At 36.8% G+C, this 9,822-nt stretch overlaps 1 long non-coding RNA gene across 1 annotated transcript; it reads left to right on the top strand.

The window, feature by feature from the left end:
- The first annotated feature begins 1,511 nt into the window (after positions 1–1,511).
- LOC114671725 (uncharacterized) lies at positions 1,512–5,938 on the top strand. Its single transcript, XR_003721761.2, has 2 exons — positions 1,512–1,625; positions 4,932–5,938. It is a non-coding gene; the product is annotated as an uncharacterized LOC114671725 (long non-coding RNA).
- Positions 5,939–9,822: the final 3,884 nt, after the last annotated feature.

Genomic DNA, 9,822 nt, shown 5'->3' with positions numbered 1-9,822 from the left:
TTAAAAGAAATGGCATTTTCAAGGCCCAACAACCCTGAAATACATGAAGATTTCACACAATTGGAAGGACGATTGCCCATCTTTAAAATAGGAGAAATCCTAATTTCACAAATACTCTGTAATGAGGAAGATGCACACACACTCCAAATGCTTTTTCTTTAACTAGAGAAAAAAATGAGACTCATTACTTCTTGCAGTTTCAAAGGATGTGAAGTCCCCTGAGAGGGTGTTTTTCATTGACCCATCACACACGTACGCATAAAATACTCACTTCACCTGGTTAAGTTAATACAGACTCAAATGGCAGGACTTATTTTGCAACTAGATTGCAAGAAGATATTTTTCAATATATCCATAGCCACCCCCAAGAACAACAACAAAAAGCCTCCAGAACTGAAAATTGTCTCTTTGCTTCATTACATCTAAATGATCAGATTCATTCCAGTCTCAATTCTCAAACTTCCCTCCCTTTTTTTATTCCTCTTTCTTTTTAAGGGACCCTATTATAAGGAGGAAAAACAAAATGGAACAAAGCTACAATTCAATGCTCATTTTAAGGTTTCCAGTTATAACAGTGCTCCTGGGCATGACTATTATATATTGGCTTCTTTGGGAAACTGTTGATCTTTTGATGTTTATCATTTCTTTATATAAACTGTAAAAGGGAGCTTTGTGAAGAACAAGACTTTGCCTCTAACTAAGGTCTATATTAAAACTCAGCCCAGGCCATGACTGGAAATGGAGCTTGTGGACTCAAACTATTCCCTCACTGGCCCCTGCCCACATCATAAAATCAGTAAGCTATTTGGCATAGAAGAAAAGAGATGGCAAAGCGTGAGAACTAAAAGCCGGCCGACCATGTACCTAAGAGCCATGAATATAAACACAGAAGGAAGGGTTAGCTAAGCTCTAGAAGGTGGCAAGGGGAACATCAGAGGTTTATGTGATATTCAGTGTTCATATTCCTAAAAGAAAGTGCACATTTAAAAATTTTCACTGCACATCTGTGCATTGCTACATTTTTAAGGGCCTGCTAGGACTGGAATTACAGGAGATTTGAAGCTCACGACCGAGTAGCTCTGGCAAAGCTGCATGGGGGAGGAAGGCTACTGAAAATCATGGGGGGAAAGGTAGAGCCTCTGCCAAAGAGGAGCATTAAAAAAGGGTTCTAGCCGAGGAAACTGTCAGCTTTATATATGGGAACTGGAAATGGAAAAATTGGTAGTGCCATTGAACCTGAACAGCAGCTGTGAAATCAGAATTTACTCCCTAATCTGAATTAACTAATCAAAACCAGGTCACTCCTCCTCCTTCTCTCCACTACCCACCGCATCGCCCCTGGGTTATTTTTCATGACCAATCGCATTCTGCAGCAAAATAAATAAAGAGCAACAAAAACAGAAATAGTAAAGGTCAATGTGTCCCCACAAGACCCAATGCACTTGAGATTTATCAATGGAGCAAATAACATAGATTTTTCACCTTTTGTCTTTTCATCTTTGTGGTACATAGACTTAGTAAAAAAGAGGAAGGTTGCAACCTCACCACCAATGTACTCAAATAGAAGCCAAGAATCATCTTTAAACCATGACTTCTGAAATCTAAGCTCTAAAGAAAACTAAAAGGTAAGGACTGCATGAAGCAAAACAACCACTGTGCTAGTAATTTTTTAAAATTCAGATTCTCAGCTAATTTTATATACAAGCACTTTTTGATCAAGCAGAAGCATTTAATAAAATTGTACTGGTAAATTATCCAAATACATTAAAGGGTGTACACTAGCCAAAGCACGATTTCAAGCTCTTATTAACTAGTGATTATCTTCACTGATCCACATTACCATTCAGTTGCAGATGTTACTGACATTAAGATGTATGATGCAGAGGCTGGAGAAAGAGCCCATTTAAGACAGGTGAATACTTAATAGTAATTCAACATACACGGCACAAAATGTCTTTCACACGAGTTCAAGGATTTTCCCTTTTTTCTCCTTGCAATTTTATATGAATGTTTATAAATAAAATGAGAAATGAAACTTCATTTGGTAGCCATTTGATAGCTCAGCTTTAATGGCCATTTAAAACTTTGCAATTTATCATTTTAGGCTTCTTTCTCATCTGGCTTTATTTTTTTTTATTTATTTATTATTTATTTTTATCTTCCTCTCTGTATCATTATGGAAGATTGATATTTTAAGTATGCAGATAAAATTTATCTGACATGGAGCAGTTGTTTATCTTTCAGTTTTAGTAACCCCATAGCTGAAACTATAATAGTTAACCGACTGCCCGCTGGATACAGAACAGACCCCCTTTTTTTGTTGTGTTTTTGAGACGGAGTCTCATTCTGTCATCCAGGCTGGAGTGTGGCGCCATCTCGGCTCACTGCAAGCTCCGCCTCCTGGGTTCACACCATTCTCCTGCCTCAGCCGCCGCCCCCCTCCCCCACCCCGCCGAGTAGCTGGGACCACAGTCACCCGCCATCACGCCCAGCTAATTTTTTGTATTTTTAGTAGAGACGAGGTTTCACCGTGTTAGCCAGGATGGTCTTGATCTCCTGACCTCGTGATCCATATGCCTCGGCCTCCCATAGTGCTGGGATTACAGAGCAGACCGCTTTTAAGCCCTCGTTTTGTTATCCAGCTGCCTAGTATTACAGAAAGACTCACTGCCTTCAACCCCACCACCCGCCCTACCCCTCATTAGCTAGCCCATTGATCTATTCTATATGTTTCGTAGATGCAACAAAGTGCTTTTTGAACAGAGGAATATTATAAGATGTATAATTAAGCAGATGATTTCCTAGTATAGTTCATGAATCAGTCAACAGCATATTAGGGGCACTTTCTTAAGTTGATTTTTAAGAAAGGGAACCTAGATATTCCAGTAAGAAGTAAAGAGGTTAAAAGTGAAAAGATTCATGGGGAAGCACATAAACACCATTGGAAAATTTTGAGTATGCTTCAAGCCACCAAGTCAATCTCCCTCTCACTGACTTTCAAATGCAAATGCCAATTGGTTACTAATTTTATATATAGATTATATTCACACAAACTCTTAAGTAGTTAAAAAAATTGCAAAAGCAACAAAGATTTTCTTAGCAACCCTATCCTTTCTGTACAGTTCTGGTCTTTGAATATCTGTCTTGGATAAATCTGTGCCCCACTGCAGTTGGTCAGAACCTTTTGTACTTCAAAATCCAACCAAAATAATGTTTCCCCAGTTCAACTTCTTCTCTATACTTCCTATTTTCTTTGAATTTCCTCTGTTCTATATTTCGATCCATCCCCCAATCTTGCTCTCCGGAGGACTGATTTAAAGTAAACTATTAATAGTCAACAGTGGCAGAATATATGCCATCCTCCAGATGCTATTTCTTTTTCAACAATTCCCATTACCCAGAAGAATAGGTAATGGGAGACTCTACACATGCAACTGGGCCAGTGAGAAGTATATTTTGTCTGAGGGAAGTTTTTTCCAATCAGAGCATAAACATCTACTTGTTCTGCATAAGTATAACTGATCCTGTAAACACACACATATGTGTATTCATAGTTTTCTTTCCCGTATTTGGAAATATATGTGTGTTGCTAGTTATTGTTGTATATAAACAGAAATTTTACAGTTTTTAGGGGAATCTATATAATAAAATAGCTGCACATTCAAGCTTGGAGTTTCCAATATTCTCCTTTGTTCTATCAGACAAAATAGATAGTAAAGAGGGACTTCCTCAGGTCAAGAAGAATGAGTCTCAAGTGGTCTGAGTTGTCTCGAGCCAATAGTTTTCATACTATGTTAAGAGGAGCTGCAAGTTTCCTTTGAGGTTTCCACGGAGAGGAAACGGGGAAAACAACACACAAAGTTTGAATTAGAGGGTGGTTCTGTCCTTCTGACCTGCTTCTTAAGCCAAAGCACCTCTACTTTTATTGATTTTATGTAAAAGGAGTCTGTGAAAGATTTTGCCTGAAGATAGGTTTCCTCTGATTACAAACACAGTATTGTCCTCTTTCTAGGAAGAATGGTACTGGGAGAACAAAGACTTCTCTGTGAGCCAAAGGGAAAACCCCAAAATTGAGGTCTTTAGCAAGTTTCTCTATCCTGGCTAAAGGTTCTGCTGGGATCTTTTGAATACCAGGCCCAATTTGACTTTGTCTCTTTCTAGGCTCCTTAGAAGTATACATAAAAGTTGTACAGCAAAGGTTTTCAGCAGGACACATCCTCAGAACCTTTCTTGACAATACAAGTAAATATATAAATGAATAAATTATGTTTATTTTGCTCCCCACAGAATTCCTAATGGATAACATCTAATTTGCCCACTTAGCAGACGGGAAGCCTTGTTTGTTATAAGTCAGTGAGTTAGGATGTAAGAATAATCTCTGCAAAAATATCACCAGGGGATTATCCTTAGTCCAAATCATTACACCTAGAGCTACGAAGTGTTACTCTCACCATAATTGTCCACACCAGCAGAACTAGACATGCACTTTACCAGTCTGCCAGGGGACACAATAACATACCTTACAGGCTCCTTTCCTACTAGACATCCTACTCAATAGATGGTCATATAAATAGAGTTGGGATCAAGTGAACAGAGTATCACAAACTTATGGTAAGTTCTTTCTCACTGCAAGTGTTATCTCACAGTGTATGATCCATCATCACTTCAGTGTACACTTTGGTTCCTCATGGAAGACTTGTTAACCTAATCACCTACCAAACTCTCAGAGTGAGGGTGACAAAGACAATGAAAACACAAATAATAATAATGAGGACAAAATAATAATAAATTTGCTCCCACTTTGTCAGATTCTGAGAAATTTCCATTTTGCAAAGGATTTCACACTTCCTACATCTCTGTATAACATATGGTGTGTTCTAGTGGAAGTTAATTAAAGTTCATGTTTGACTGTTGATTCATCCATATTTCAGAGCACAGTGACAAGAAAAGGTGCTCACACAAGTTTGGAACTACCAGTGGAACCAGTTAGTCCTTCAGTCAAGCATGTGCGCAATCAATTAAATTCCAACTGTAAAACTGCATTAAAAGTACAGAAAGAAAAAGCTGTCAGTAGGTCACCGAACAGTGTGTGTTTGATGAAATACTTTCTTTGGTTGCATATTTGAGAAAACCTGTTATCTCCTTCCCTAGCAAAAGAAGACAAGACTCTAGAAGAACATTAAGAACACGGTGTTTTGCTTGTGAAGGTGGTTATGTGGTACAGGAGGGGCTCTTTGTCACCAGGTTGCTATATCACCACCAAAAAAATGTTCTTGTGGAATAGCATAGTGCTTAAAATACAGTAATTACTGTTACAGTATGTGCACAGCAACGTAAGAACCGCATCTAGAGCTATACGTGGTACCGAGAGTTGAGAAACAGCTGTAATTTTGGCTTTAAATATGTTTACGAGCATTCTGAATGGTTTAAGCTTGCTGTGCAGCATATGATTTTAATTTTCTTTATGGATATAGGGGGGCAATGAAATGCTGACTTTTGATATAATAATCTTTCAGGTTTAGGAGGAACTATAGGAGGCCAGTCAGTCCCCAAGCCTGCCCTCTTAAATCTCTACTTATAAAGTTCTCGGTGGTAGATGTAAGTTTAAAAAAAAATTATACCTCACATTATATAGTATGTCTTATATCTTTGATTTGAGTGAACCCTTTCAGTTGACTACTTAGGCTTGCAAAATCAGGGAAAACCTGTAAAATGGAGGCACATATCTTATTTACAAAATAATGACTCCTTTCTTTGGAACAGAATAAGTAGAATATTCCAAAGAAAATTCAATTTCATTATTTACTATATACAAAACTTAAGGAATAGTCATCTTTATATTGAAATTCATATGTAAACATACTTCAAAGCAAGTGCTAAATTTGTCATTTCTCAGGAATTGCTAAAGCAGATTTGCTTACAATAAAAAAAAGAAAAACATTTGAATTGCCTCTGGTTATTGTAAGTTAATTGAACCTACTTTGGTTTGTTTCATTTAAAAAACACATCTCAGACCAGTTAGCAGTTGAAACATTAGTGATGGAGAAAAATGGATCCTACAAAAAAAGATACACTTCATGAAAAATAAGTGATGTCATTTCCCTCAAATGATTTCTAGTATGAAAGACTTATAAATATCAATTTGACTAAAACTAGAGAAAACAAACTTTGATAAACAAGTCTTACTTGCTAAGGTGTGGACTCAGGTAGCTAATTTCATCTGCTCCTTAAAAATATTTTTTCGGCATCATAATCTTTTTAGAAATGTCTTATTTTGTCACAAGGTACAAAGTTACTTCTCAAATTTAAAAAATGCTTTTGTCAATCAAATATTTCTACCAGCTTCTATTCACATCAACAAAGTATAGCAAATGACACACTAAAATCCCAGGAACATAACGACAATTAAGTTCCAAGTAGTTAATGGCCAATCTATTGTGATGTTAAAAAAAAAAAAAAAAAAGTGCTTGCAACACATAAGCCATTGCACGACAGGCTTGACCAGTTTCTAGACTTCCTTAGATGTCAGTGTAGCAGGTGCAAGCCTGGGCTAACTAAACTTCATTTTATTTTCTCCTAGCTCATAACTAGACTATATTTTCAAGCCTCCTTCCAACTAAGCTGGAGTCATTGGCCTGAGTTCTGTCTGATGAAGTATGGTTGAAGTTATATATGAAACTTCAGACTTTCACATCCTCCTTCATTTCCCACACACTGACTGAATATAGAAGGGAATGAAGTTCCAGAAGATGACAGGGCCACATGACCGAGTAATCCTAGTCCTGACTGACTGTATGGAACCAAGACATTAGGGAGAAATCTATTTTTATTATGTGAAACTACTGACATTTTGACTAATGTAAGCAGGGACATTGTTGTGTCTCCCACAAGTTAGGTTTCAACTGAAAACCAGAGTAATAATAAAGCCCATTTTTTTAAAGACCCCTCAGAGAAGTAGTGAATACTTTAATTTAAAAACATTTATTTAGCACCTAGTCCAGGCACCACATTGAGTTAAAAGGTTCAAGCTCTTCTCTCAGGATGTTCATTGTCCAATGGTAAGGGGGATAAAGCTCCTGAGATTAAAATACAAAATGGTAGAAATATTTAATATATGGGGCACGACACATGGACATAGGAGAGACTTAACACAGGCTGAATGGCTTATTGAGGGCTCCTCCTCATGGTGGCAATAATTCCAATGGAAGGATTAGTGTGGGGGGAAGCACATGAGAAATGGAACCACAAGCAACAATGGAGATGCCTGAAAATACGCTATGCTCTATGTGATACTGTGAGAGACTCATTCTCAAAGAATTTACTGTCTAGTGAAATTACAGCATAGCAGGAGTCAAACCCCAGGTTCCATCAGTGGGCTTCATGACAGAAACATCAGTTTTGCTCCATTTAAACATATAAACCCTCTGCAAAAAGAAAAAAGCTACATACATTCCCTCCCAACCCCGACACACTCCAACACACACATACACACAGGACCAAAGAAGGGTCATTTTGATTCTGCATGAATGTGACAAGTTTTGCCAATTCCCTGAAAGTAACAAAGATGAGGCAGTCTTTCTAGTCTTCAGTTTTGGAAGAAACATCTTTGTGGTCTGGCTATATGACAATTCAATCTTTTTGTGTTTTCTGAGAATATTAAACGCATAGTTTCTGTTTTCTTAAAAGTCAGACTAATATTTGTGTGCAATTATTATATATAGATATTGCTGGAAAAAGTTCTGTTGTATCATTGTTGGAGCCTCATGTGTGTGATGTTCAGATACACTGATTATCAATACAAGTGCAATGCATGCTGTACTATAATGGGATGGTATTTTTAAATTATTTTTTGTTTGGATGGGAGATGCTACTTTTCATTTATGCATGCTCTTTTGACCACAAGATGAGGGTCAAAATGATGATGAACATAATGAGCAGAATGATACAGTTCCATTACTTGGACTCAGGAAAATATGTAGAAAGAAGGCTTTAAAAAAAAAAATTGAAAAAAGCTCCCTGTATTAGGAATGCCAGAAGATAAAAGTGGTCAAGGTAATATAAATAACTAGACATTATGTTACAAGACTTTAGTTACTAGCTTTAGGCAATATACCAGCTTTGGGCAAAAGTAACTAATAAAATGTATTCCAGCCAATACTATGTTGGATGTGTACAGAATCTTTCATAAAACTTTGGAAATCATGGAAGATAGCAGAGAAGACAATAACACCCCAGGAGACAATCACATGCCTAGCATATTATCTTCAAGCCGCCTGCAGTGTTTCTCATCTAAATCTTTCTTTAAAATAGAAAGGCCTAGACTACTCTGATCACATAATGAGGCTTAAATATTATTTTGAGTAACCGAAAGACCCCATTTCTACAGAAACATAAAAGAAAGGCTTCTTGACATTAAGAATATGCTTAGGAATCTCAGTTTGAATTTTGCGTACATTTGGTTTTAAGCCTCTGAAAGCAGAAGATGTCATGATAGAATGCAATGTTTACTTGACAAGTCCCATCTTATACAAACAATAGATAATATAAAAACAGAAAAGTAAAAAGATCAGACTTAAAACCAAGGTGAGGATCCTTTGGACCACAGAAATAACACAAATGCAAAGCTGTATGGTGAGCTGAAGTTGTACACCTACTAAATTTCAAGTATGGTAGCGGCAGTGGAGTTTAGGAGCCCTGCTCCTGGGGTGGGAGGAGGCTGTAAATGGGAATTAAAGTGTTCAGATGAGATTGAGGGTGGGGTAAAGGAAGTGTGAGAAGGGAAACCAGAGCTTGGCTTACTGCTTAAAGCCAGGAGGTGAAACTAACCAGTCTTCCCTATAAATATAGCTTAAAACAAAACAAGCACAAATATTTTGCTAGCCACCATGGCCAATAATTGAATTGGGCCAGTTATTGGTTCGGTGGATACATCTCTGAGATCCCTAATATTGCTGAAGAACAGAAGCACAGAAACTGCAAGAGAAGACTTGGGTAAGGATGGGATAGAAGTTAAAGTTACATGGGTAGTAGGCAGCAGTCACTCACAAACACACACACACACACAAAGGGGTGCACATAGAAGGAAAAGAAAAAAGTTAAATACAGCAAAAAAAAATAGCAATAAAGCAATAAGAACTCTCACTCACAATAAGTTGTAAAATCAAAATTACAAAGCACATTAAGAAATACAGTGCAACTAAAGGTAGCTAACAAAATAAATATTCAGCATAGTAATTAAGCTAAAGGAATTAATTTGATGGAGCCATCTGACAAAAACTTTCATATTCATATAATGAGACTCTTCAATATTCACTGAGATAAATGAAGAAATAACACCTATTTAAAGTAAATAAGTTATTTTTAAAAAGATACTAAACAAAAATAGTTGGTTATGGAAAAAAAACAAAGATTCTGGAAAGTGGGAGATATTTGATTTTTACAAATATTAATAGCATACAAACCCTAGACTAAAAATGGTTGAAGAAAGAAGTAGAAAATTGGAAAAAAAGAACTGAGGACTTTACCCAAAATTAATCATATAGAGACAAAGAGCGTTTTTTTTTTTTAAGAGTTTTGTTTCGTCTTTCTACATAAAATATCAGATACAAGAAACGAAGAACAGATTGACAAGAGTCAATTTACATCTACTAAGTGCTGCAGAAAGTGGGAAAAAAATGAGAAAAGAAAAGATGAAGTATTACCTGAAGAAATAATGAGTTTTCCAGAACTGAAGAAATGAGTAAATAGACCTGAGTACTGTGGGCATTCAGTAGCATAAATATGGATAAATCTAGGCCAAGAGGTATCTTAACAAAACTGTAG

This window comes from Macaca mulatta, chromosome 1 (genome assembly GCF_049350105.2).
Source record: "Macaca mulatta isolate MMU2019108-1 chromosome 1, T2T-MMU8v2.0, whole genome shotgun sequence".
In the NCBI taxonomy this organism is placed as follows: Eukaryota; Metazoa; Chordata; class Mammalia; order Primates; family Cercopithecidae; genus Macaca; species Macaca mulatta.
Note: the sequence above shows the minus strand (reverse complement) of the source record. Positions and strands in the feature narration are given on the sequence as shown.